This window comes from Anas acuta, chromosome 3 (genome assembly GCF_963932015.1).
Source record: "Anas acuta chromosome 3, bAnaAcu1.1, whole genome shotgun sequence".
In the NCBI taxonomy this organism is placed as follows: Eukaryota; Metazoa; Chordata; class Aves; order Anseriformes; family Anatidae; genus Anas; species Anas acuta.
The window spans coordinates 14,510,591-14,536,964 of NC_088981.1; the positions used below are offsets into that span (position 1 = coordinate 14,510,591).

General features: G+C 39.1%; 1 long non-coding RNA gene across 3 annotated transcripts in view; it reads left to right on the plus strand.

The window, feature by feature from the left end:
• The window catches only part of LOC137853446 (uncharacterized), a 358,598-nt gene that overhangs the window by 209,810 nt on the left and 122,414 nt on the right, over nucleotides 1-26,374 (plus strand). For all 3 annotated transcript variants that reach the window (XR_011094506.1, XR_011094507.1, XR_011094508.1), the window contains one exon: nucleotides 24,537-24,606. This is a non-coding gene — a long non-coding RNA (uncharacterized lncRNA). The remainder of the gene's footprint in view (nucleotides 1-24,536; nucleotides 24,607-26,374) is intronic.

The following is a 26,374-nucleotide window of genomic DNA, read 5'->3' on the forward strand; positions in this document are numbered from 1 at the left end:
AGGGAGTGTACATTTTGTGTGTTGACCTCTTAGGGAGCAGAGGAAGCAAAGCTTAGCAGTTAAATAAGAGATCATATGTCTCCCTTTGTTTTGGTAAAATTAACAGATCTTTTTCTATAGCTCGGAATAAATATTTGGAAGGTGTCTGTCATAGCATATTCGATTGTATGCCTGATAGCTGACAATCAATCAGAATGAGTTTTATAAAAGGAGAAGGGCTCAAGCAGAGGGAACAGAGCTTGATGGTCTAGAGTTACTTGTGAAATATCTCATTATGGGAAAAGTCAGGATCCTTACCTACATTTTAAATACAGAAAAATAGATGTCAGAGTCAAAGATAACTTCTACAAGTACATAAACATATTGCTCTTCAGCTGAACATTTAAACCCTTGACTTTAGCTTAATAAAACACATTTTTCTTTGGATCCCCAGCAAAATTAGGGCTGCCTCAACAAATTTTCAAACAATGTTAACTCTCTTTGTAGGAGGAAAAAGGACTGAAAAAGCTATAAAATGTTTCCCACTAGAAAGGTTTGTGCATGGATATGTTAACCTCGGCTATGCTGTTAATGGATCAAGATAAAAAGAAAAGCAATAAATCTATTTCAAGTAGTACACTTTAAAATAAATAATTATAAATTAGTATTTATGATCTTTTTTTTTCTTTTTATGTTCAGGTGCAGTCAGCACCTGATTCATCAGCAATACCTATTTTTAATGTTACTTTTGTCCATACTTTTGCATTTATGCAGTGCATTATTTAGTATGAAATAAAATTGTTCCATCATTTAGCAGTCTATTTTTTTGGCAGTGGAGTAAGGGCAAAAACCACATTCTTCAAAACGTCACTGAAAATATCCTAAAGCCCAACAAATGTGGATATTATAACTCAGCTGTCAAATCAAAGGAATTTTGAACACTCTGGGAGAACTAGAAAAATAATATTTTTGTTGTGTATTGATACTTGCATATATTTAATTAAAGTGAAATTAAAGTGAATTTTTTTTTTTTTTTTTTTTTTTACTCTCTCTCTATTCAATTCCAGTAGTAGTTTTAAAATTCATTTAGATTTCAAACTGAACCTGTTTTGGAATAATATATTGAAATGTTCCTTTCAAATATAGCTATGAAACATTTTGATTTCTTAAGAATGAAAATTCTTTTAAACTTTTTTACACGCCCTTCCTCCCCTTTTTCTGTCAAACTGTTTCACAAAATGAAAGTAAATATGTGATCAGTTTAATTTCTTCCAAGTTGTACTTTCATTTTCTTCAAACCTGTGGGTTTTGGTGAAGTTTCTGTCTGGGAAACATTTTGCCCAGCTCTACTTCCTAGTGAAGACAGTGATGGTTTTATCCTGGATCTAAATGAGAGTTGCTGCAGATTCCAGTACTGTGGCCATTATATAACAAATTTCTGAATTGTCTTGCAAGGTCAGTTTCCCACTAAATGAAGTTATTTAAGATGTACAGGCCAAAAGAAATAAGGGATATTTCAAATATCAAATCAAAACTATTTTCTTGGGTAGTCAATGATTTTTGGTACATTTTATGTAACTGGCTTAGAAAATGACAAGGAAAAGAATTATATACATTAATTTATTTGTTTTCTGCAGATTTCTCACTGATGTATCATTTCAATGTATTTGTCTGAATGTCAAACCAGAGCTCAACAGCTAAAATTGTTTTAATTTTTATATTTCATTAGTATCATTAGGCTGTTCTATTGTCATTTATGGCTATAACGGCTGCTCAACCAAATTTTAGCACAAATTAAAAGCATGATAGAATCTCCCTTTTTTATTATTATTATTATTCTTAAAAAATGCATGTGGACTCTACTATGTGGATTATTTAACACAACATTGTATTTATGTGGGCAGTTTCTTCTCCTGGGTTTGATAATCACAGAATCACAGAATCACAGAATCACAGAATTTTCTAGGTTGGAAGAGACCTCAAGATCATCGAGTCCAACCTCTGACCTAAAACTAACAGTCCCCACTAAACCATATCCCTAAGCTCTACATCTAAACGTCTTTTGAAGACTTCCAGGGATGGTGACTCCACCACCTCCCTGGGCAGCCCGTTCCAATGCCTCACAACCCTTTCAGTAAAGAAATTCTTCCTAACATCTAACCTAAAACTCCCCTGGCGTAACTTTAGCCCATTCCCCCTCGTCCTGTCACCAGGCACATGGGAGAACAGGCCAACCCCCACCTCGCTACAGCCTCCTTTAATGTACTTATACAGAGCAATAAGGTCACCCCTGAGCCTCCTCTTCTCTAGGCTGAACAAGCCCAGCTCCTTCAGCCGCTCCTCGTAGGACTTGCTCTCCAGGCCCCTCACCAGCTTCGTCGCCCTTCTCTGGACCCGCTCAAGCACCTCGATGTCCTTCTTGTAGCGAGGGGCCCAAAACTGAACACAGTACTCGAGGTGCGGCCTCACCAGAGCCGAGTACAGGGGGACGATCACCTCCCTAGCCCTGCTGGTCACAGTGTTTCTGATACAAGCCAGGATGCCGTTGGCCTTCTTGGCCACCAGAGCACACTGCTGGCTCATATTCAGCCGACTGTCCACCATCACTCCCAGGTCCTTCTCTGCCTGGCAGCTCTCCAACCATTCCTCTCCCAGCCTGTAGTTCTGCTTGGGGTTATTGCGCCCCAGGTGCAGGACCCGGCACTTGGCCTTGTTGAACTTCATACAGTTGACCTCAGCCCATCGGTGCAGCCTATCCAGATCCTCCTGCAGAGCCTTCCTACCCTCGAGCAGATCGACACACGCACCTAGCTTGGTGTCATCTGCAAACTTACTGAGGGTGCACTCAATGCCGTCATCCAGATCATTGATGAAGATGTTAAAGAGGACCGGCCCCAGCACCGAGCCCTGGGGGACACCACTAGTGACTGGCCTCCAACTGGACTTGGCTCCATTCACCACAACTCTTTGGGCCCGGCTATCCAGCCAGTTTCTAACCCAACGAAGCGTGCGCCAGTCCAAGCCAAGAGCAGCCAGTTTCTTGAGGAGAATGCTGTGGGAGATGGTGTCAAAAGCCTTGCTGAAGTCAAGGTAGACCACATCCACAGCCTTTCCCTCGTCCACCCAGCGCGTCACTTTGTCGTAGAAGGAGATCAGGTTCGTCAAGCAGGACCTGCCTTCCATAAACCCATGCTGACTGGGCCTGATCGCCTGCTTGTCCTGCAAGTGCTGCGTGATGACTCTCAAGAGGATCTGCTCCATGAGCTTCCCTGGTACTGAGGTCAAACTGACCGGCCTGTAGTTCCCCGGGTCTGCCCTCCGGCCCTTCTTGTAGATGGGCGTCACGTTTGCTAGCCGCCAGTCAGCTGGGACCTCCCCCGATAGCCAGGACTGCTGATAAATGATGGATAGGGGCTTGGCCAGCTCCTCTGCCAGTTCTCTCAGTACCCTTGGGTGGATCCCATCCGGCCCCATTGATTTGTGCACATCCAAGTGCCGTAGCAGGTCACCAACCAGTTCTTCGTGGATGGTGAGGGCCACATCCTGCTCCCCGTCCCCTTCCACCAGTTCTGGGTACTGGGTATCCAGAGAGCAACCGGTTTTGCCGCTAAAGACTGAGGCAAAGAAGGCATTGAGCACCTCCGCCTTTTCCTCATCTCTTGTAACTAAGTTTCCCCCTGCATCCAGTAAAGGATGGAGATTCTCCCTAGTCCTCCTTTTTGTGTTGATGTATTTATAAAAGCGTTTTTTATTATCTTTAACGGCAGTAGCCAGATTGAGCTCCAGACGAGCTTTGGCCTTCCTAATCTTGTCCCTGCACAGCCTCGCTACATCCTTATAGTCCTCCTTAGTGGCCTGCCCAATTTTCCAAAGATTATAAACCCTCTTTTTTCTCCTAAGCTCAAGCCACAATTCTCTGTTGAGCCAGGCTGGTCTTCTTCCCCGCTGGCTCATCTTTGGGCGCATGGGAATAGACCGCTCCTGCACCATTAGGATTTGCCTCTTAAAGAGCGCCCAGCCTTCCTGGACCCCTCTGCCCTTCAGAACCGCCTCCCATGGGACTCCACCAACTAGTGTCCTGAGCAGCCCAAAGTCAGCCCTCCGAAAGTCCAATACAGTGGTTTTACTGGTTCCCTTCCTGGCCCCGCCAAGAACAGTGAACTCCACCATTTCGTGGTCACTCTGCCCAAGACTGTTCCCGACAATCACATCCTCCACCAGTCCTTCTCTGTTTGTGAAGAGAAGGTCTAGCAGGGCACCACCCCTGGTAGGTTCACTAATCAGCTGCGTCAGGAAGCTATCTTCCACTTTCTCCAGAAACCTCCTAGACTGCTTCCTCTGGGCTGTGTTGTGCTTCCAGGATATGTCAGGGAAGTTGAAGTCCCCCACAAGTACAAGCGCTGACGATTTCGCAACTTCTGTCAGCTGCCTGTAGAACTCCTCATCCGTCTCCTCATCCTGGTTCGGCGGTCTATAGCAGACCCCGACCAGGACACTAGCCTTGTTGTCCCTGCCGATCCTAACCCAAAGGGACTCGATCTTGTCATTCCTAGCCTCGAGTTCTACAACATCGAAAGACTCTCTAATATAGAGAGCCACACCGCCACCCCTTCTGTGCTGCCTGTCCCTTCTGAAGAGCCTATAGCCAGGCATCGCAGCACTCCAGTCATGAGACTGGTCCCACCATGTTTCCGTGATGGCAACCAAGTCGTAGCCTGCCCGCTGCACGATGGCTTCCAGCTCCTCCTGTTTATTACCCATGCTGCGTGCATTGGTGTAGATGCACTTCAGCTGGGCCTTTACCTTATCCTCCGGCCTTGCTATTGTTCCCCCTGGCACAGCCCCAACAGTCCTTACTTCAGCCCCATCCCCCTTCTTACCTAGTTTAAAGCCCTATCTATCAGCCCTGCCAACTCCTGACCCAAGATCCTTACCCCTCTCCGAGAGAGGCCCATCCCATCCGGTGCCATCAGGCCCGGTGTAGCATAGACCTTCCCGTGATCAAAAAACCCAAAGTTGTGCCGGTCACACCAGTCACGAAGCCACGAGTTTATGCGAACAGCGCACCTTTCAGCTTCCATCCCCCCTATCGGAAGGACAGAGGCAAACACAACCTGTGCGCCTGAACCTCTAAGTTGTCGCCCCAATCATTGTTATTTAATAAATGTAATCTGATGTTTATAGTCTGGGCTTGATTCTATGCTTCTACAACTTTATACTTTTCATAAAGCTATCATTTTAATTCTAATTTTATAATTCTAATAATTATTTAACAATCTTTTGCAGTTTCTGCATGTTTTCAAAAAGAGAAATAATACACAAAAACTCAAATAACTCTGCAAGACTAAGGACATTTGTATACTTTTGAGTATTGCTGTTTTTTAAGCGCTTTTGTTATTTTAAAAGTTATGAGACACAGCATCCACTGATGATGGTTGGAAAACTAAGGAAAGTTGATGTTGTGCATCTGCTACGTAATTTAATATAGGCCCATTTCTGCTGGTACATAACATGTTTATCGTCAAATTAGACAGATTGTTTCTTTTGATATAGATTGAATTTATTGGTAGTCCTATACTCAAATCTTGAGTATGATCAGAAATGACCCCTTGAAAGGGTAAGATCAAAAATGTGTTGCTGATTACAATTTCTACTGCTGCCTTGACAAGAACCTCAGATTGAAATTTATTTATTTGAAATTTATTTAAAAGTTAGAATTCTTGTCCCTGCATGTGTTCTTCCATTAATTTCTACACTTTCACAATGATATGGTAAAACAGAGAGAGCTGTGCCCATCTTTCATAACAGAAGAACAAAGAAACCTGAACTATGTCAGTGAAGTTGTGTATTTGAATCTTAGTGAGGATGTCCCAGAATTTTCCGTAAGCCCTTACCTAATAGTTTTTGTTTGTTTGTTAATTCTCCATTGTGATCTCCTTTTTCTATTCATTTTGAAAATGTCTACATTTCTAATTGAGTATTTTTATAAAGGTAAGGAAACTCAGATGTTGAGCATTTATTTCAACTGCACCTTCCTGCCAAAAAGCAGCAAGTGCTTGGTTTGACTCTCCCACCCACTCTGTCTTTAAAGTCCTGGGCATCTGTGTGAGTTATATCCGCCCTCATGTCAGACAAACGCACGCCATCTGGACGGAAGACACTGAGGCATTCTCTAAGTAATGAGGTCATCTCTCAGGAGTGAAATTCAGCAAAAGCGTGCCACTTCATAATGTACATATGTACTGATTTCTAAACTCATTGAAACTGGCAAAAAAAAAAAAAAAGGAAAGAAAAAAAAAGGAGGAAGAAGAAGGAAAAAAGGAAATATGGAAAGTAGCTACTAAAATTCATGGAACTCTTCTTTGTAAGTGAATAAATATGCTTTCTTTGTAGGCTATTTGTGCACACTCTCTTCATAGTGAAATAATTTGGACTGCACTAAGATCCATATTGATAGATAGATGTTGGAGGCTGCATCTGTGAGCTGCTGAAGTGGCATTATGAGCCTGTATAACGCGTCTGTAAGGTTGGAATTTCCATGTACCCTCTTGTTATATAAATGCCCGTGTGGTTTGATGGCATTTTTAATGACAAAATTATATAACAGTGTCTGCTGAGATGGTCTAAATAATAATGCTACTATGGAAATAGTGTTGCAGCTAGGGTAAAGAAAGAAAGTGTTCTCTCTAGGAATAAGATAACACACAAATATTATTATAATATCCATATGAATAGTAGAAGTAGATGAACTGAGTAATAAACTTGTTGAAGATCTGTACTATTTCCTCAACCATATTCCTCTTGAGAGACATCAGCAGGTGCCAGGCTAGCCCAAGATCATCTAGTTCCTCCAGAGGCAATAGACCAAGTAGACAAGAGAAGTCTTACTCCATTCCAGAGCCCACCTGCCATTTCAGAGTTCTCTGCTTACCATCCTTCCAATGCAGCAGAGAGATGGAAAACACTAAGCAGCATGGAGGGGGCTGCAAATCTTCCCATGCTTTTATATACCACCAAAGATGTAAAGATTTGTTGCTGCCATCCCCTCAGCTGTAAACCAGGGATGACCAACTTCTCTTTCATCCTTATGTGGTCATAAACTATTTCACACAGTCACATCCCACAAAGAGATTAAAAGCAATTCAGTCAGTTTAAATCAAGACGAACAAGTGCAATGGAAATGTTGTTTTTGAGCAAAGATGTGGAAGCTACTAGACAAAGCTTCACAACGAAAGACCAGTGGAGGATCTCTGTGACCAGAAGATGTTTTAATTTTGTATTATTTTTTGTTAACAGAATGGAGCAGGTGCCAGACCTAGTGGCTGGTTGGATGCATAATTAAAAGACAATTTCGTTTAATAATGGAATAATAGAATAGCATAGTAGATTTTAATTACTTTAGGACCAAGTTAGTACTTGATACTCCCCAGAGATGTGCCTGAAGTATTCATAACTGAGATTGCCTCACAGAACAGGTACAAACCTATGTCTGGGATATGTACAGCCAGAACCACCTCAGACGTAGCTATTTTTTATCAAGAGGGTGGGGGGCTCTTCTGCTTCCAGCAGATTGATTCAAATACTGAATTTAACCTGCTGAGTAGATTCCTGCACTGGGTAAAGGTGAATAGTTTTGTGCATTCTGCTTGCTTTCCTACCCTCTCAACCTACTCACGAGGTAATTCTGCAATCAAAGCAGCATCCATTTAAAAGTAAAAGCAGGATTAAACATTGCCTGGTGGCATAAGATATCTGGGCTTGGTAGGTCCTCTCTCTAAGAAGAGGCTGTTGTTGTCCCTCTGTCTGCCGGTGGCAGGGTGCAGAGGAGGATGCATGGTCTCACAAGAGAGTGACAGGTGCAGCATCTGTCGGCATCCCTGCAGCAGCCCTTTCTGCAGTGCTCCGTGCTGGCTCCAAAGGGGTGGCTGCTCACAGGGCATACCACCCCATGCAGCATTTTTGGCCTCTATTCTGCCAGCCCCTTGCTTTTCCTAACGTTTTGGCTTAGACTTAACACCTTGTCTCTGTGTGATACATGACTGTAGAGCAGCAATTCCTCTTTGGAGCAAGGGAGGATAAATAGCAGTTTGCTTCAGAGGTTTTCTTCCTGCTCTGTACATGCACTTGGCAAACAAAAGACCATTTTCCCCAGCCTCATTATATGCATGTCTTGCTGCCAGCTTTGTGTTACTGTATCTGTGGTTGTCTGCTCTGCTTCCCCCCTTTCTTTACTTTCCCTGGCACAAATCTCCCAGTCTTCATTTCTATTTTGGATCTTTTGTGGCTGCTGAGATCCATGGTATTATGGCTTATGACCATAAACAAGGTAATTTTATTTTCCTGAATATTACAATGTTTTAAGGACCAATCCTATTTTTTTATAAAAATTAGTGAAAGGTTTTCTGTTTACATTTGTGGGAAAAGGCTAACCCTCTCCATGATTATGTCTTGGAAAATGAAATAATCTGGGCTTGGTACCATGATGTCTCTGTAAATTGTTCCTGTTGTGCTGTCTAATCCAAACAACATGTGATATATATGTGAATACACCTTAGGGTATAATCTTTGCTGTCAATAGTTCTCTGTATCTGGTAACTGGCATAATTTTCCAAAATTCTCATTAGCTTGTTGCAGATAGAGGGCTTAATCGATCACTGATGACAAATATTTTTTTAAAGTATGCTGTGTCAAATCCCTAACTGAATTGTGTAAGAGAGAAATAGATATACCAGTTATTGCAGTATGTAATGCTGCTTTGCTTTAGTGTTTCTGGGACATTTTAAGACAGAAACACATTTTCATGGCTTGGTAGACCAAACTATTGATGAACTGTATGAGAAACAAACTTTGAAAGCATGAGTCTGGATCTTGCCCTCCCTCCCTTTTTACTCTAACTTGTTCCAGCCATTCCCTGAAGCTAAACATTCCCAAATTGATGCATTCATTTTATTTTCTCAGACCTATTAGACTTTCCCATTCCCATAATTGCTTTTCTCAAGACAGTTACTCCCAGCAGAGAGTCACTTAGTTCCACCTCCCTCCAAGAAGCTCCTTCACTTCTGCTGGAAATGTCTTCAGGCAGATTTTCCCCATCCGCTTGCTCCTCCCTGGAAGAGGTTGCTGGAGGTGATAGAGAGCAATTATAAGTAAGTCCAGACTGGACAGCAGGGCTATACACAGCTATCCACAACATTAGTGGACTAACCACAGCTGGGGGTTATTCTGTTCTGTCTCACAAGAGAAACAAGTGGGTTTTTTTTAGAGCCCAGTTACACTGTAATATGGTGATTACCAAGAATAGCTCTCTTCCCATTGTAATGGAAATAAGTCATCACACACAGATCTGCTTACTGCCAGCCAACCAATGGTAAAACCAGGGGAAACAAATGGAGAAACGTTTTATGAAGTTTTGGGAAGTATGGAGATACAATGTATTCGTTTGCCTGTTTGTCTTGAATGCAGGATCCAAACTGACAGCATAAACCTTTATTTTTAGTGTATAACTGGACCAAGGATACTGAATATTATTGGCAAATGAGTTATCTAATGAGAGGTGGAAAGTGACCAATCCTGATATATCTAGGCAGAAATGCCTTGAATTAAGAAAATATGAAGGGGAAAACCTTTTAGGATTTAACAATAAATCCCAAGGCTGCCCTGCCTTTGTGAGGGATCATATTCTCCAGCATGTATGCAGATATTTCTTGCCCTCTTTTCATCTTGCTTCTTCCAGTGCATGTGAAAGACGTACATAGGGATACTGGTGCTTGAAGAACTTGCTTCATAGAAGGTGATGTCATGTCTGTGCCAGACATTAGATAATTTATTACATCTTTCTTTTGCTGTGTGTTGCTGTGTTTCTTTTGGGGTTTGTGATACCTGCTTCCTATTTAGAATACAGTGTGAGGTCTAGTTAGGATATATGTAGAACTGCTGTTCTTCATTATTCCAAACTAAACAAGTTTTGAGGGTAGGATTATTTGAAAGAAAGCAATGGGTAGACTTTTCTGACCCTACTATTCAGGGATTGCTAGTGTTCTTACAAGTCATGTTTTCCATTCCGTTTTTTTTTTGTTTTTTTTTTTGAAATACTATGTGCAACTTTTAAAGAGTTGTTACCCTTCCTAGTTGGAAGCAATCAATCTGGTCACAGGTCCTGTTCTAGATCTGGGACCAATAGATATACTGACAGATTTTAGTGCTCTACGGACACTCGGATGCTGTTTGAATTTTTTTTAGTGGTTTTATTTTCATATAAACAATTTTCTGGGATCATCTCAATGTAGTCTTTCTCATCTCTTCTCTAAAAACAAACAAAAAAACTCTTCTGTTTTAAACTGTATCAGCCTTTTCAAAAACTAGGCTAGGACTGTTTGAGGGGAAAAAGTTTCTAACAGTGCCAAGTTAAATCTGATTTTCTATTAAATTAGATATATAGAGGGCATATTAAATGTTAACAGTGTCTAAGATTGATTATTCTATTTTGGGTTTATTTACTAGGATAGTAGGTATTGTGTACCAGCCTTGACAATAATTGAAGTGAATCGAGTTTAAGTGGTAGAAGAAGGACTTGCAGATTTAGTTTGTTTTTAGATTGCTTGTCTAAGCAAGTAAGCACTTTCCACTTTTTTAGCCCCAGGAAGGATGATATACTGTAAGCTTTAAAGGACTCATCAACTCAAGGTTAGGTAAGGACTGTTTATTATGTTTTATCAGAGACAGAAAAAGTACCCTGGGGATGGGGAAATTGAGTGTGTTACACAGTTTCATCATAAAAGGTGAGGGAAGAACTAGTCTGTCATGATTAGTGGTGAATGAACTGGCATGGAATAAATATTCCATCTGTTGCAACTAGCACAGGTTCTAAATCTTGGGATCAAACATATGCAACCCTAATGATCCTGGCTAACACCCAGCAATAGATTAGCTCTTCCTAATGTGTGAAGGTAGCTTTTGAAAGCACTGGTGCACAAAGGTCAGATAACAACTTCCTTTCCTCCCATGCACAAGTCCTTCTGCTTCACAGCCCAACTCTGAGCCTCCTCCTTCCAGCATGCCAGGCATGGCACTGGGCAGAAAAATAAACTCTTGTTGCAGGAGGTGTCACCAGTTGACACAAGGGTTTTAATGTCACCTCAATTGAGTTCATCCTTAAAGAGGGAAATACTAATGTTTCTTGTCAGTGTGAACTGACACTGGAAGGCATGTTAAAAAGAAGTTAGTATCTCAGCAAAAAATAAACCTGAAAGTTTAAAATATGTTAGGTTGACATTTAATGTTGATTACTGAACAAGAGAAGAAAAATGGAAGAAAGGCATTTTATAAATCTTTTTCCTCTTGGCCTCTGACAATTCTCCCTTCCCCCCTTTTTCAATAAATAAATAAATAAAAATGATATATATATATATATCCATGAGCAGTGTTTTGGCATTGCCATATTAAAAATGTATGGGTACATATTCATTAACATTTGTAAATGTTCTTTACATGAGTCATAACTCTGAGCACTGTGGGAAATGAACATGAGATAAATTCCTATGTCCTATAGATTTTAATTCAATGATAATGCGTTCTTAGCAATTTGGGTAAGATTGTAGGGTCACCTCTCACACTTTCGGTTTGGATCTTTTTGCAGGGAGAAGGTTACTCATCTCTCCTCTTCAGTTTTTGAAATCTTAGGCTAACAGCCCCTATATTGTTAAGGACCACAGCAAACAAAACACAGACTTCGTACTGTTAATTTGTAGCATCTATGAAAAGGAAGTCTGATTCATCACTTACTGATGTCAAGGGTTTTTATCAGTTCCAAAAGACCAGGGATGGCATTTCTTTGAAATACTAAGGGTGGATTTATTTTCTTTCTTTTTCTTTTATTGTTCCATTAAGCATAGGATATGATGTGTTTGGGAGGTTAAAAAAAAGTGTTTCCCGTGAATTTTGTTCTCTAGCAGAGCAACGTGTTGTCTTTCATAATGAATTCAGTAAGTGCTTGGAAACTTGTTCATGCCTCTAGGTCTCACACACTTTAAAATATTCATATTTGGAAAATACCTTGTAATAGGCCAACAACACTCAGAACGGCTGTCTCACTTGGTCCTTAGTCTCAAGGAGCAAGTGCTTCAGTCTTTTTCTCATTTAATCTGATGGCTGTTCAGGTCCTCTACAGAAACAAAATCAGTTGTCTTATATGGCTGATAAAGAGTTAAGCTGGAAAGGTGCCACTGATACAAATCAAAACAGGCTGTTTCTGTTATTAATTTGGGAAATGACTCCTTTTCCAGCAGGCAACTGGCATTTAGTAAATAAGGAAAACTGTGATAAGCAGAAAGAATCATGATCTATTATTTCAGCTTGATCACTTTTGGAAAATGCAAAAGTTAATGAGGTAATTTGTTGCTCTAGGTGAGCTGCATGTTTTTCAGAATGACTAAAAGTGGCAATGAAAGTATAGGTGAGGTGTAATATGCTCTGGCTTTAAAAGCGAGACACAGTGTTTCTCAAATACAAGCGTTTTCTTTTCTTACTTTCTACTTCATCTTCTACTTCACCACAGCACACAAACAAATGCTCTGTAAAGGCTTTAATAAGATGACAAACCTACGCTGCAAGTCCAGGATCTGCTGGACCATAAGAGAAACAAAAATAAGACAAAAAAAAAAAAAAAAAAAGCTCCAAACCCTTCCTAATTAGTTGACTTCAGCAAGGCTTGTAACCTTACATGTGCATTTAGCTTTGGGCATGTGAATAGTTTCCCAGAATCTAGCATACTTGTGCATGCCAGACAGTGACTCACTGGTCCAGGACCTGGCTAATGGAGGTGTTCTCCATAGAAGCTTGAGAGAAAAAAACAACTGCTTCCTTCAGGATGAGCTGTGTGGGCAGCACAAGTCTTGAAATGCCTTTTTCAGGAGGGATAGAGTCCAGAGGTGTCTCCAGGCAGCAGGAAGCCTTCCTCTGTCCACGGAAGAAAGGTATAGTCTGAAAAGTTATGGTTCCCACATATGATGGAAGGAACTGGCAAGCAATACACTGACACTGGGATGGATCTTTTTGTATTTCCAAGCTTTCATAGAAAACACTATAGAAATCTATAGTAAAACTTCCACAGACTTCTGAAGGTCTTGGATTGAGCCCTTTCCTTCCTTTCTTCCTCTTTTCCTTCCTTTCTTCCTCTTTTCCTTCCTTTCTTCTTCTTTTCCTTCTTTCCTTCCTTCTCTTTTTTTTTTTTTTCAGTCCTATAATATTCATTCTGATGAGGTTCAACCAAAACACTAAAGTTTAATAGAAATATTTTGTTTTGTATGAGCATTTGTATCTGGAGTTCAGTAAAACCAATTACTAGTTGCATTGAGAAACAAAAAGGAAGAGACTTGTGTACTTTCCTGCACATTGGTGCCTTAAAAATTAATATTTTCTACTTCAAAAACATGCTGAATGAAATGCATGTCTCATTTATCACTTAAATAGTAATAATAGTGTCCACTGCATGCTGCAGGCTGGATTCTGACATAGGTGGATTGACAGTGTTCGCTCAGCGGAAGCAATAAACAGATCAATAACAAAATGTTGCCTGGGGGGCTGGAGGTGTGACAAGTCAACCATGATTTCAGACTCTTGCTGGGACCCTTATTAAACTCATTTGTACATCTGAAAACAACCGATGGCTCATTGGGTTGAAGGTAGCTGCAAATATTGGTCTGAAGCAGGCTTGAATCTTATCAGTGCCCCAGAGGAACAGGAGTGCTCAGGCTTGCTCTTTTGGAAGAGCGAGAAGCAGCGAGATCCAAAATGTAATTAACTAAAAAGGCAATGCTGTATTTGATTTTTGTTTCCTTCCCCATAAATGTTGTCAGTGGTGGTTTGGACTGAGCGCTTTTCTTATGTGAGGGAGAAAAGTAAATCAGATTTTACCTGTCCTATCTTTGTACTCTCTTGTTACTCCCCACTAAGTGATGGCAACGCACCTCCAGGGCGAAGGAAATAGCTTGCTCCTTCTGGTCACTTTACTGGAGGGAGTGATAATAAGAGAGTGCCTTGCACTCTCTCCTGCCACGCTTAGCAGCTGCCTGACCACAAGGCTGTCGGAAAAAAAACTTCTCTCTTCAGGCAGCAATGACTCAGGTTTCTACTTTTTAGCCTGTTAGGGCTGTGTCTCAGTTACGCTGCCCTGGAGGCGACTGTTGTTAGGCCTTTTGCCAGGAGAAGTTCCTACAGCCACAAACAGGCCTTATAAATGTTTTGCTCACCTTTCAGGCCAGGAAAGGAGTGTGCCTGATTTGAAGGTTAACCGAAATGAAAAACATGGAAGCTTGAACACCTATTGTGTGTTCTTATTTTTATCAGACTTCTGTGGGCAGGAATGAGGTCAGTGGCAGGAGGAACTGTGGTGTTCCAGAAGCAGCTCGGGAAGCTGCTGAGCTGCTAACCACAGGCACCTGAGTGGGCAGAGCATGGCCATCTCTCACTCCTTTTGGATGAAAGTGCCTAGCCTGCATGGAAATGCTGCTTTAGTATCTGGTGCTCAGCATGCTAAGATAAAACACTGGCTACTCTGAAGTCTCCCTCTGGCAGGTTGATCAGAATGGGTGATGACCTCACTTTCACAAGTGCTCTCCGGGAACATTATTATTATTTTTTTAATATATAAATTAACAAGTGACTCTCTAAGGAAACATTTCACTAATACTAGGTATTAGCTCCTTGCTGTGTCTCTAGTTTAGCAGCATTTCAGAAAGGATCGTTATGGGTAGGGTGGAGAGTGTTGTGGTTTAGCCCTGACAGGCAGCTAATTGCCACAGAGCCACTCACTCACTCTCCCCAGGTGGGATGAGGGAGAGAATTAGAAATGTGAAAGTGCAAAAACTCATGGGTTGAGACAATGGCAAATTACTAGGTAAAGCAAAAGCTGTGCATGCAAGCAAAGCAAAGCAAACCAAGGAATTGATTTGCTACTTCCCATTGTCAGTCAGGTGTTCTAACACTGCCAGGAAAGCAGGGCTCATCACATGTAATGGTTTCTTGGGAAGACAAATGTCATCACTCCCAATATTTCCTCCCCCCTTCCCCCCCCCTTTCCTCTTTCTTTGACCCACTTTTATTTCTGAGTGCGACTCCATGTGGTATGGAATATCCCTTTGGTCAGTCTGGGCCAGCTGTCCTGGTTCTGTCCCCTCCCAGTTCCTGGGGCACCCCCAGCCTCCTCACTGGCAGGGCAGCATTAGAAGCTGAAAAGTCCTTGGCTCTGTGTAAGCACTGTGTGCATTACCTGAAAGAAGCTCCTCACTGTGAGAAAACTGTCGCACCTTGTGGGATGCTTCCTGTACTCAAGAAATGAGGATCACATGAACTTTGCAAAACAGCATGATTGCATCAACCATGATTTCAGCTATGTTGTTTTCTGCTAGCTGGTGCGTCAAGCATTGGCTAGCCATCTATAACATATCTGACTCAAGATGAGCTAGACTGTTCACAGAAACCAAACCCATGGTGGTAGTTAAGGTTTAGTGATTAAAAGAAAGTGAGAAGAATCTGTCTGTAAATTTTGCATAGATTATTTTATTTTTACTGAATCCATCTCAGACTGTACACAGATATTCTGTCAAAACAAAACAAAACTTACATTTGCAAAAGCATTTAATTCCATGGGGTTTAGATACTGATTTAATTTGCAACCACACAGCAGGAACTTTGTTTGAAAATATAGGGGAAAAATTGGTCCAGTAGTCAGACCTCAAAGAAAAAATAAATGAAATACAAATAGCTTGGAGATGACCTAGAAAAGATCACAGCTGTTTTCTGTTTAAATGGACAAATATTTTTGAAAAGAAAATAAATAACCATAGAGAACTTATACACTTGACGTTTAGGTTCAGCGGCATATCACTCAGCATAAATGCATAAATAGCTTATCCATGGCACTTAAATGGGTTAGACAGACACTAAGAGAGAGGAATGGTACAAAGAAACAGAGACTTCATACTATTGCCAAATTCATCAAATTCATCCTGGATACAATGAAGAAATAGTACAGAACAACTATCTCTAGGCTTGGGTGACTGTCTAAATAGGTTTGAGTTGACTCATACAACAGGTCCCACTGGATAATTTGGAGCTACTCACATGCAATTGCAAATAAACAAGAATACATTCAAATCTGTGTCTTCATTTCTGCATACATAGATATAGGATAGTTATACAGAGTATCCAAAATCTAATCAAATTATGTCTTATTTGTAATCAGATGCATAGTTCATTACAAGGTATAGCTTAGTATAGTGCATAGAAAGATTACAGAAGTTCAAAAGAAAAAAAAATAATTAAAAAAAAAAAGTAAAGCTTTGTGTTCTAGGTGATAAATACATTTAAACACTTCATTGCATAAAAGTAGGACTGATAACTGGAGTATCTTCGCCAAATAAATGTATGCAAAATTTTTAACCTTTCCTTTGTGAGCGGGAAGTGTCATTTTCCTAATCATGATCAAAACAGATGGAAAAAATCAATGTGGTATATACACAGACTGGAATGAGCACATTTTATACATAAGTCTTCAGAGGTCTACAGTTATTAATGCAATCAATGCTGCAGCTTTATTGCATAAAATTCTGTATATCTATATCCTTATTGATTTCTGGTAAGTGAATATTATGAACTTCGCTAAAAATTTAAAAATCTCATCAGACGTTACAAACATGTTCTCCTTTATCTTAACCCTTATTTTGCTGCATTTAACAAATTAAGTTTTTTTCTTTTTTTTTTTTTTTTTTTTCCCTTAGAGGATTTCAAAGTGTTTTCCGTCAAAAAATTTGCACAATGGCATTTGCGTTATCTTGTTTATATATAATGTGCTTCTGAAATTATTTTATTTTTCTTCTTAAAGTGCTGTTTTTTTTTCTTTCAGCATACTAAATAACAATTACTTATATGAAATAATCTTATGTAAATTAGATTCAGTAAGAACAAACAATCTTATTTCTCTACAAAAATAACAAGAAATTCTAGCAACCCAAAGAGTCCAAGAAAAAGCAATATTCTTAGCACTGTTTCACAGAGGAGGTGGGTGATGCTACCTACGTACTTTATGTGTAGGTATAGACCCATGAAAGAAGCAAATGAATCAGGCTTTTCAAGATGTCATCTGGAAACACATCATGAGGAGTAATGATCAAGTCACTAAGTAATCACAAAGAAAGTATCATTTTACTTCTAGAGTAACACATTGGTCCTGTTCGATGTGAGTTTATACATGGGGCTGTTAACAATGAATGGTCTCATAAAGAACAGTGCTGAACTACAGTTATTTATTATTTTCTTCTCTAAAGAATTAAGATTGGCTCATCTTGTAGGAAATTGCCTGACTCTTTCATGCACTTTATCACCAGTCTTGATTTCTGAAATCAAGTTTTCTGTGTTGCTTCAGCTGGTAAAATATTTTTATCTGGATTATTTAAAATGGTCATAAACTGGTGCAAACATTACATTAGAGAACAAGATTTTAGTGTAAGAGGAAGAAGAAAAATAATTTGCTGTTTATATTGAATGTCTATGTATTGAATAATAATGCGCTCTAGTAATTAGCTTTCAAAATAGAGCTAGTAAGATGGATAAACTAATGAAGAAAAATAATTTGTTATACCAGCCTTCATCAGATTTTAATTTAGAGTATGTGATTGGGAGGAATATTTGGTGAGATGGAATTTCTGAAGTATAATTCAGTAGGACACATAAAAGACTAAAAAAAGAAATTAAATTTTATCCTTTAAAATTTGTGAATCACACATGGATGATTGCCTTAAAGTGTTTTTTTGTTTTGTTTTGTTTTTTGTGTGTGTGTGTGTGTGTGTTTTTTTTTTTTTTTTTTTTTTTTTTATTTCATCTACTCAGTATGAGCAGTCCAGAGATTTTCTTTCTGTTGTAGTGGACCAAGAGAAGCATCTATCATTAAAATTATGTGGCAGGTTCCCTTATAAATCTCTTTCTCATTTTAACTTTACCAAAGTGCAGAATCATGGTCATGAAATTTGCTGTGCCTAAAGTCTTCTGAAGGCTGTTCCCAACATTAGTTGCTAACAGGTCAAAAAGGATATCATTAAATGCATTTGTTTCTACCTTCACATCATCATACTAAAGACATAGTCCTTACTTTTGTGTCTTTTTAATATCTAAATTTTGGCATGGGATATCATCAGTTGTAGTTTGAAGTATAGTAAACTGTTAATCTTTACTAATATATTTTTTCCTTTTTGTGGAAAAGTAAGTCCAGAACTACCTCACGTACAACAGCATAATTCCTGTGATTTCAGTAATTAAAACAAAGCAAAGCTACTTTCCTACCTTAATTATTTATATTGTATTATCCATTATAGTTATGAATACAGTGGAATTAATGATGCTTTTCTAATTTACACCAGCAAAGGCATAATATACTGCCCAATATAAGTAGCTTAATTGGTATGGAGTGAATGTCACTTTCTTTAAATAACGTTAGTATCCTTCTTGTGCAATTCATTAAAATACACGATGTGTCTGCCTATATTATTAGGGCCTCATTGGCAAAGCATCAGAGAGTAAATGACAAGAAATACGAAATCTCAGGCATGTAGTTTAAGACAAAAGAGGAATTTGTTCCCTGCCCCAAATAATTCCAGCCTTATACATCCACCCTGCCCAGGATGGCAATGCACTAGGGCAACTTGAGAGAAAGAGAACATGTGTGCATGTGTGTTTGAACACAGGAGAGAAAAAAGAGAGAGGATTACAATGAATTTGAACACAGTTGTCATGGAAAATGAAATTACTGTTTTTCCTCTGCAAACATAAAGTTAGAAGCAAATTCTTTTAAAAAATCAGTAATAACTATGAAGTCTGCTGAAGTGAATGCAAGTCTATGACCTTCTTAGTGCCTCTCTATTGCAGTAAATATTTTATGACTGTGAATGGAATTAATAAGATCTAAGCCTCGCATGTACAGATATGCACCACGTACACAGAGTGAATACATGCTTGTGCATATCAGACACCAGAGGTAATATTCCCAGGGAGAAAACTTCAGGGCTAATAGCAGTTTGTGTGTTTACCATAGTGTGCTAGGCAATTCTCAAGTTGGAGGAAGGGCTTTTCATAATTTCTCTGCACCTGAAGGAGATGGGCATCAGAGAGTGGGGGCTAATTCTGATCTGTGCTGAGATATTAGCAATGCTGGATTTTAATGCTCCGTACCTGATGAATAATTGCATTAATCAAGCACTGGCTATTTACTTTCCTTAAGCAATCAGAAACTCTGAGTGCAGATTTTAGTAGTGAATTAGTCTGCCATTTTTATTCTCATGGACCTTGGCCTGATACAAAAATTGAGGTCAGTTGGAAGACATCCACTGATTTCCACAGGCTTTGAATTTTGCTCTGTAGGGACTGAACTGAATTACAGCTAAAATGACTGGGAGTCCTGAATCCCTTCCACATGTCCCTGACCTGTGAGATATTTCACCTCTCTCCCTCAGAACAGATTTCAGCTCCATATATTATGTTCATTAGCCATCTTAAACCCCTGCTGTAAATCTTATGGACTGAAAGGAAATAAACCATCAGTTTAGGAAATATACGGGGCCAGATGAGAAAATTTGTATTAGGCAGAATAAATCCACTCACTTCTGTGGGACAATTATAATTATTTGCGTTATAGTACAATTATTTTCAAATTTTCATTTAAACCATTAATTAAAATGTAAATTAATACACTTCTACTTTCTACTCTTTATTAGTACAATTAATATTATGTAGAAGACAGCACACACACACACACACACACAAAAAGAAGAAATTAAGAACAATTTTGGGAGGAAGAATAGCTATGTGACTGGTGGAGACAGTGGAGACATCGATCTCAATTCCACTTTTGCTCTGCTACAGATACCCCACATACCTTCACATAAACTACTGAATACCTCAGCCTTCCAGATTCAAGATGGGTGTAGCAATCCTTGCTTTTCAGGTATTTTCTGTTTGGACTGTAAATGTTTCAGAGCATGTTTGTCTTTGGAAGAATGCTTGTATAACCCAAGAGACTTGCTGCCTCTCTTGGGACCCCATTAAGTAACCTGTGATACCTCTAATTTCCCTCTTTTGCTTTGGGGATCTTGCAGAACTCTTGTTTAAAGCTTTTCATTGGCAGCATACGAGGCAGGAATCAGGAAGGTATATATAATCTCTTGTTAAAAAGAAAAAAGAAAACCTATTCAGCTATCGCCTCTTACTCCTCTTTTGCTGTGGTGTCAGTGCAGACCAGGGCAGTCACACAGACTGGACATGCCCTAGCATTCTGTCTGTGTTCTGGGTGAGGTTAAAGTTTATTATTTCAATTTTCACTTCCTTTTGCCAATTTAACGGCTATTTGCCATAGCCAGCTCCACTTCTTTGGAGTTATCTCACCTTCTAGATGTTTTTTGCCACCTATTACTCTGCTTGTCTGTTTTTGAATTAGGACTGATAGGATGTTAGAAATGAAAAAGAAGTGTCAAGCTACCTGAAGGAGATAGATTCCTGAAAACCTTAGCAGTATTTCTAAATATAAGGGGAAATCTCTTGTATCTTACTCTTATTTTAAGATGCACAGGAGTAAAACATGTTTATTTGTGTTAGATTTTTTTGGGGCTTGGATTTTTTTTTTATTTTTATTTTTTTGAATAGTTTGTAAATAATTGTGTCATTTGTGCAATGTTCATGCACACTGTTGGAAGTTTTGTCTAACTTGTAGCATTTATTACTGTATTATCTCAGCTTTGCCATTCCTATTAAGCTTTAACTCTTCAAGTTTCTGTTCCATGAGGTCCATATGTTAATTAAGAGAAGTCAGCGATATAGATGGGAACAGAAAGGGTTTCTGATAGTTTTGAAGGGCAGAAGGAGGGCATTTTGTAGGGTTCTGTCATTTCTCTGCCATCCATAGCGCTTTCAAGACAACTTGAAAGTTTTCTGGAATTTCCTTGAAAAGATATAGAGGGGGAAATAAAGTTTACCACCAAATGCTTTCTTGTGTGTTTTTTGTTTGGTTGGTCAGTTTTCCAAAAGGCTCAGAAAAAGCATTTGGACTTTTTATTTTGTTTATTTATTTATTTTTAAGGACTTGATTACAAGAGTTGTGAGACTGAATGAGGAACTCTAGTGCTTTTTTAAAATTCTTGATTTAAAGTTTCTGGTTTATATGGTTAGAGGGATTAAATGAAAGTAGAAACATTCATCTACACCCTTTGTCATGTTAAAGTCTCTTTTCACTCTGACAGTGTTGCAGGGCAGCTTGGTTAGAAAACACTAATGGTTTGCCCCCCTACTTCAGTATCTCTTGTGTCGTGTCATGCCAGCAGCTTCACCACAAAAGCAGAATGTAGCCAACTTACCACTTTCCCCAGTCATCTTCAGGCTTGTCAAGCGCATGCAATGGCTTTGTGCTTAATGGGGTTTGTGCTTAATGGACTTCATGGTGGAGCTCAGACATAAAATTTTTGCAGGAGGATGGGGTGGAAGAGAACAATAAAATGTAGAACTGAATCTTGTTTCAGGAAACCCAAGCCTTGTGATGAACTAAATACCACACCATGCCATGGGGACACCTGTTGCACCTCAGAAAATTTCTGCTCTCCTGTTCTATCTCCCCAAATCTCCTACCCTGAAAAAAAAAAAAACAACCAACCAACCAAAAAAAAAAACAAAAAAACAACTCCCCCCCCCCCCACACACACACAATGTTTTGGGTGCCCTTTTCTCTGACACAGGCCAGAAAAGACAGCACCATCAAGAGCTGAGGCCCATTCTCTGTGGAGCACAGGTGTTATGTGTAAGGGAAAACCTTATCAAGGGTGTTACTGGTATGGCTGTACTTTGAGTTCTGGAGACAAGTCAGAGGCTGTATGTGGACAAAAATCTATTACTGACCATAAACTCTAAATGTAAGACTGCTGCTTGTTCTCTTCCAAATATTTAAGAATAATTGAATAGCCTAATCAGAGCACTGCTTTGCCTAAATGAGAGAGCTTAAATATTTTACCCCGTCCTATTTAAAGATTAATATGGTTGTCCTGGTTTTCCTATACATTTGTTAATGTGGTTGGTTTTGTAAGAACTCTGCAAACCCCCGTGGTTGTACTTGCCAGATCTGCATGATTGTATACAGGGCTCAATAGTAATTTTTATTCAGTGAAAGAGGTACTGCCTATCCCACTGATTGTGAACTATGTAGGGCAAAAAGGTTTGAGGAGGATATCTAAAACACAGTAGTCCTAATTTAAAATAATTGGGGCCCTAGCCACACAAATGAACTTAGAGAAATCTTGCTGGTTTTACACCAATCTCCATTAAAGTTAAAATGGTTTCAGGTAGCAGAGTGCTTCCAAGGAAGGGTATTTCCAGGAATGAGGATATAAGTGTATTTAGTGTGACTTGTGATTATAGATGATTTATTTCCTTAACAAAACAAAACAAACAAAAAAAAAGTTGAATAATGTATTTTGAAAATGGATCCATTAGGCTTTTTACTTTCCTGGTTCTGGTTCTGTACAGAGTGTTTGCAATAGGAAGTGAGGAGTGTAATGGTATCTTCAAATTCCATGTGCTGATCAGAAATGCAAGAAATTTAAAAGAAGGGCATGTGACAGGGTGGGAAAGATGGTGAGAATTCAAGTAAGAGGAAGCCATGCCATGAGAGCATTAGCATAAGTGAAGATGAGAAAAACCTTCAGAGCAGCTGAGTGTTTGCCCTTGTCTACCAGACTTGTATTACAACATAATAACTAAACCAAATGCTTGAAGAACCAAAACCAATCCTGCATGGCTCAAAGTAAGTGATAATACCTAGATTTATTTCAGGAGAAACAGTAGTAAGTCCCAGACACTTGTCTCTTTTATTGACTTGAGCATTAATTAATTTATGAGTGGGTTTCACATTTCCACATGTTGCAAAATTATAGGGTTGAATTAATTATTTGGTAATCATTGAATCCCATTAGGTGAAACAATATGGAGTTGTTCAGTAGCTTAAACATTATTCAACATTAGTGTAGCAGTTGTATACTCATTACAATGATGATGCTTTCATTAAATATACCTTCAATTAGTTCTGGTTCATTTTAATCTCTACCTCCTGAAAAAACATTCAATCAAGCACTGTGACAATAGCAGAATGATGAATATGCCAGGGCCAGTTCTGCTTAGTCCTTCAAGGGTACTGCACAGGCTATAGTAAGTTGAACTTCAGAAATGTTTGCCTTTCTTTTCCTTGAAACTTAATATATAATCACCAAGTCATAGAATATCCTTAGTTGGAAGGACACAGAGCATGATATGTTAGACATCAAGACATGCTATTTTTCTTTAACACTTTAAAATAAAGAACATTAACGATCCAGCCATTTACAACGTTGCATTTGGACCCAGCAGAAAATAAAGGGGAATCAGGGCATGTCTTTCTTACCTGCCTCCTCCTTGCCTGTCATACTCAAAGCAGTTTGCCCTTGTACTAGAGGACCTGCTTCCTTGAAGCTATTTTCCACCTCTCCCAGTTTTGATCCTTTCAGCAATCTTAAGGTGGTGCAGAGACAGGATGGCTGGCATCCCCAGGCCAGTACTGAGGCAAGGGATTTTTGGGGTCACAGGACTGTACAGGGAAAATAAAACCCATCCTGAGAGACAGAGCTGCCCCTGGGGCAAGGGGGAGGGCATGCCCCTTTTCACCCACGAGAGACCTTTCTGTTTGTAGAGTTATTTACAGCCGTGGCTATCCTAATAAAACCTGTAAAGTGGCTCCTACAATGTGATATGTGGGTAACCAGTGGGTTTTGGCTCCCCTCAGAGCAGTACTGCACTACCAGTTGCCTTGTAACAAGTTCTGAAGATATTGCTTTGCTGCTTCTCTTGCTTATATTTAAATGAAAACCATCATTATTAATCAGAGAATTAGAGTAGCTAACAAAGGAGACAATTCTTATTCCCTGGAGGATGTGATACAGGGAGTCAGTAATGGATACAGAGCCTTTCCCCTTTCAAATCCCAGCAAGGGCAACCGTGACTGAAAAATCATTACCATATGCTATTTTGTCTGTCATCTTTGTGAAATGAGTAAGTAGACTGGACAGATTCCATATTACATAAAATAATATTACTACCAGCATCTTTGGAGCCTCTGCAAGCTAGCTGAATGTAGCAGAGGAGAATGTGGGGGAAGTGAGAACTGAGAAAAATTCAGGCCTACACTACATGCTTTTTTTGTGCGGTGATGTTTTTGAATATGCAGCTTAGAAAGCTGCATTCCATATTCATAATCTGTGAATCTGAACTCTTTAATATAGTTTCTTCTGGGCTCTAAAAGATGTAAATGATGCATTCCTGGTTAATAGTTCTCTCCAAAACTTGGATCTGAATTTTTTCTACCCACTCAACTTGCATAGTGACAGTGTGAACTTCTTCACAGTGACCTGCTACAGTTTCTTTTAGAAGTGCCACCCACTAATATTACAACTATTAACCCATCTGAGCGTAATATTAATGAATTTATTCTCTGTTCATTTCAGTTCTGCTGCTGAAACACATATATGAAGAGTTTCTTCATGCACTTTATGTGCACTTGTCCTGGGAAATTGTGTGAGTACTGTGTACTTCAATTTCATTTGCTGTTTTGGTTTCTCTAGCAACTAGAAGGTGCCTTTGATCCCTCTACCATCTCTTTGTTTTTTGCATTTTGATGATTTTATCATGAATTCATGTTTAATTCATGTTGAAGTGATGCAGTAAGTGGCAACACTCAAAGAAAAGATACTTTCTGCAAAATCAAACCATATTGAACTCTGTATGAACTACTCCATTCCTTTCAAGTAGAATATATTAATGAGGGCAGATATTAAAAAAGATACTTATACTAAGTAACATTTATTATCTCATCTGAGACTACAGTGGAAGTAGATCTATCAGATTAAAAAAGTGTGCTTTGAGTAAACTTTTAGTTGAAACACGTTGACAAGTGACTAATTGTTTTGTGTTGGCTTTTTGATTTTTTTGTCATTTTTATGTCCTTTTCTACTTCTGCGTTACATATTCACTGTTGTACTTGAATTTTATGGACAAATCACATGAATAATTAACAAGACATGCACAAATGTGAAATATATTTCCTCTGGGGGAAAAAAAAGGGCATATAAATTTCATGTGGCACGCTCTGTTTACAGGCAGTTTTCATCTTTTTAATCAGAGGCTTCCTGTAAAAGTATTAGTGGGGTTGTGGTTTTTTGTTAGTTTTGTTTGTTTGTTTGTTTGTTTGTTTTTATGAATTGGGATAGAATCAAAGGAACTGTCTGTAATTCTTTCAAAGGAAACCACAATGACATGATGTTGAAGGTACCCATAGCTCTGGACATGAGATGCATGTAGCACTTTGAGATGGGTTAGGCACAGCCCAGGAATATAAATTGATAGATGTCATCATAGGATACTAGCATATTATATAGGGCCCCTAGTGATGCCATCTTGCATGGATTTTAAAGGACCCCAGCCGCTTTGCAGTGCAGTTAAATTTATTTATACAGCTAGTGGATCTTCTGCAGGTGTCTAGATTCGCCTAACATTAATACTCGAACTCCTTTTTTTTTTTTTTTTTTTTTTTTTCCCCATAGAAAAGCATCTTAAGCATTTGAGTTTTGACATAGTAGGAGAGAGTTGTATGCCTACAATGTTGCATTAAAATAAATGTATCCTAAATTGTGCCCCCCCTCCTCCCCCCATGGTTTTAACGTCCATTTTGAAGTACCATCATGATTTCTGTTAGTCATAAAGTCACCACTTTCATGCAAAAGTGGGTGTCATCTGCCTGAGTGGCAGCACACTCTCCCTGCTCACCAGGTCAGAGCAGAGGAGGAGTAACAGGACAAGTCACCACTGGGATGACACAAAATGCATAACACTATGCTTATAATTTAAGGCAAATGAAAAGCAGACTATCAAAGAACAATTATGGTTTATGAGAAGAAAATAACTGTGAGTACATAAAGCTAAATTGGATTATATTTGAATATATGTAAAATTGATTGAACTCAAAATTTAATCTCTAGGACACCATTTTAATTTGCAATTGCATGCAACAATTTATCTTTTTGAATGGTTATTAATTTATTTGAGAATTGCTGGTCATCGATGTTTCCTCTGGATTTTGGTAGATGTTGAAATTTGTAGTAGTTTGTTATAGGCTGGACTGTTTCATGGTTTCTTTAGCATAGTGAGCTTTTGTCTAAACAGAGACCTTAGCTGCAGTCTACAAAATTATTGGAAGCCTTGTAACTGTTGTTCATAATGATGGTAGCCGTTTGAACCTATATGACATTTACTACTGAAATAAGCTGTAAAAAAGAAAAAGCCATGT